Source organism: Protopterus annectens, chromosome 5.part0 (genome assembly GCF_019279795.1).
Source record: "Protopterus annectens isolate FY-2018-M chromosome 5.part0, PAN1.0, whole genome shotgun sequence".
NCBI classification, from domain to species: Eukaryota; Metazoa; Chordata; order Ceratodontiformes; family Protopteridae; genus Protopterus; species Protopterus annectens.
This window is the reverse complement of record NC_056735.1, coordinates 742,417,748-742,421,601: the sequence shown is the minus strand read 5'-3', so window position 1 is coordinate 742,421,601 and position 3,854 is coordinate 742,417,748.

Below are 3,854 nucleotides of genomic sequence, written 5' to 3'. Positions count from 1 at the left end.
ATATATGTATGTATATATATATTTTATATATATATATATATATATATATATATATATATATCTATGTACATTCTTTATTTCATATATTCATTTAGTTTAAGTCTGTGGATATATATATCTATACACAAATGTATATATCCATATATAGACATTACGTGTAGAAACTAGCATTCATTTGCTATGCTGTGAGCGGATTACACACGCACAGGCGCACCTGCATTTCCTTATTGTGGGTTACGCGCAGGCGCACATGCATATCCTTATTGTGGGTTACATATGTTTACTAAGTCTTTGTGCTTACGTGGGCTTTATTACTTGTGACAGTACCAGTAAAATATCTCTAATCCGGTTAATGGACATATGCAAAACACACGTAAACCTTTACATATTTAAATGTCTGTACAGCACAGATGCATTCATTACACTTTAACATTATATGTGCTGTAGTCATAGTTGAACCGGGACTGCATTCACGTTGGCCGGATGCTGTAACCACTATACGTTTGGTGTTCTGACTCATTTATATGCATACCCATAGTACATAGCTACATTAACATATGCCTCACCGCTTCACTTACGACACAGGCATCCATTCTCCTGCTGGGAAAAATGCGGTACTACATGTTACACATTCCCTATTCCCTACTGCTCTGGACCCAGACTGCATATTTCATCACTGCAGGGATATTCAGAACCCCAAGGCTTATAGTCCTGATACATACAAGTCTTTAATTGTCAGGGTGTTCATGTGGTGATCTGGGTTTAGGCTTGTCTGCCTGGTGAACGGAACCCCCCTGACCATGTTCAAATGTCAGACAAAGCACATGGACAGGGTTTGTCCATTTTAAACATTTTATCTGTGTTTACAGACACAGGGGTTTGGGCACCTGTCAGCAGCTTATGATGTTGGCAATACATAATATGGGTGGGGGTGGTTACAATACATAATCCACGGTGAGTGGTGTTCCCATTCACATTTGACTATTTCCTGTATTCATTCTTACGAGGGTTATTATTTTACACATGACCTAACTATGAATTAACTACAGGTATGCAGTAGTACAGTCAACATATGTGATGGTTTGTTACAGTATAAATGTACGGACCTCTGTAATACTGGGGACTACCCCAGATCCTTCACAACATTTCATGCTTATGTACATACTATTATTCAGTGAACTTTCGAAGTTTGTGAGAGCAGTAATTACATCTGTCCCTATTTGTTCACCCATCCTTTTAGGCTTTGTCCAGGTTTTGTTGCTGTAATAGGTTTCGAGGTGGTGTCGGTATGTGATTGAGTTGAATATATACTGTCGATACTTCAGTGGGGTGTAGGGTTACCAGTTGTTCCTCTTTGCAAGGGGAGGTCCCACTTTGGACAGTTGTGTCCTGCGACGACACCTAAGACATGGCAAATGTCCTGTGATTTTAAGACAATAATATATTTCTTATTTTCTTTACTAGTTGTATGATACAGGCATTTTGTATCTGGTACACATATCTATTATTTGGGATAGCATAAGCTATTCAAAATAAGCTTTTATCTTGGCATACACGTGTAATTCTGTCTTTTGCACTGGCCGGGGGTATGTTTTATCCTGCAAATTCACACATTTCTACAAGGGATGTCCCACCTTGGCCATCTGAACAGGTGGCAACCCTAGTGGGGTGACCTGCATGGTGGACAGCTGTTCCATCCTGCGTAGTTTGTTTTGCATGTCTGTGTAGAAACTGAACAGTACCATGACTACACATACATGTTTTGTCCAGATGTGTATAGTAATGGACACAGTGGCGTGTAAACAACTCTGAGGTTTCAACAGGTTACTTATCCCATGCGGGATGTACATACATTTTGCTGGAACATTAACGCACGGGCATTTGGATTTACGTACCTGTGATGGGATGTTTACAGACGTGGTATACATATTTGCAATCCTGACACTGCCTAGGACGATACTTCCTACTACATTTGGGGAATACTCGCTATGTGTAGGTGTACGGATGCACAAGGCTGGTAGCTGGATTTGGTGGACATTCGGACATGGGTGCGGGTTATGTGCTATACAGGGGTAGTTGTGTATTGCATTTGCATGCATGGGTTCTGCTTTTGGATATCCCGGTTCTGCATATGGCATCCTATGTGTATGTGACGGTTACGTTCCTGTTCATGTGTATAGCACATTTTAATATACATATGTTTGTGTGTGTTTGGTATACAATTTGGACTGTCAGGTTTCTTTATGGTTGTTATATAGCCACAACTGCACAGCTGTGTACTATCACTACCACTGTGGGACTGCTGGTGACCATGCACATGGGGCTGGACGTGTGTATTGGCGGCGTGCTGACATGATGTGCTTCACTTTCACTGGGTATAACTTCTGACAGTGCAGTACATTACGGACACACGATTTTAAATATCATTTGTTCCATGGATGGGAACTCATATTGTGTTGCATACATTTCTGTTTGATTCTCCATTTTGTGTGGCCGGGAAATGTCTTGCATGCTTTGCATACATTTCATTATCCACGGACACTGATAGGTGCGATTACTATTGCAGGCAGGCTATAATATTCAGCAGTTTATGTTGCTCATCGCCAGCCGACATTGACACGCCTCCAGGCGCAGCTTAGTAACGCCCCATGCACTTGCGCACGTGTCCTATGCACCTGGATGTGGTAGCGGCGCACCTTCATTAATATGCATATGGCGCTACTACACCATTTATATGCCGCACGGCCGGCGCAGGCCTTACACCGGCCTTGTGCCGAGCTTCATGAATCCGGGGGATAAATTATGTTACTTCATTCTGTAGAATGATGAGAATGTTTTTTCATTTTTGTCAGGGAATAACTGGTCATTGTTAAGCAGTCATACCTACATGGGATACAGTTTCTCAGTCATATATATATATTTTTCCTCTGGATATAACTCATTCTGACACACAGTTTCACAAAGATTATAGACCAAGAGAAACCAGCTGTTTCAGAATTTATACTTTAATGTCTTAGAAATGGGAATTCCAAACTCTTCTGGCATGTACAGTTGCTGAAATATGAATACAGAGTTCATAGTCTGAAGAACATATAGTGTACATAATATTTGTCATATGTGTGTGTTCAAAAAAATAAGGAATTTACATTTTATGAGGAATTTGCATTTTAATATGGAATTCCAATCCTTTGTATACCATTTCTGCTGGTATATAAAAAGGGAAAAGTTGTAGTGAATAATCAGCCATAAAACAATTAATCACATAGTCAGTGTAAGATCTCTGTCATCAACAAAACTATTTTTTTTCCTTTCTTTCTTTTTCTAGACCAGGTTAGTCCCACTAGAAGACCCAAGCTGGTATTTATAATGACTATGAAAAATTTGAGATCTTCAAAAAGAACAACGGACAAGGGCAGCAAATAGTATTTATTAAAACATTCATGATTTAAAACACAGAACAATAAAACCAGTCAACCTAAAGGTTAGTGCTGTCACATACCAAGTGTATACTTCAGGTCTGATGATTCATTTTGGGATGCTGTTTGTTTTATGCATTCATCAAAGTTACCACCAACTCAGGCAGATGAAGACTTTGGTTTAATATTTCACTGCAAAGATGGCAAACTCAGAAGTGCACTATCCCGCATGCGCTACTAATGACTTTTGTGTCACTAATGGGAATAGAATCCAAACTGCTAAGGTAGGAATAGAGTCTTCAGTCTAAAAGGTGAGAGTGCATTACCACTGAAACATTGGCACTGTATGGAAGCTGCTGGTGCTCTAAATTTTACTCCTAATCTTCAAGTATCATATGTTACAAATGCAGTATCTACAGCAATTACATTTTTTGCTTA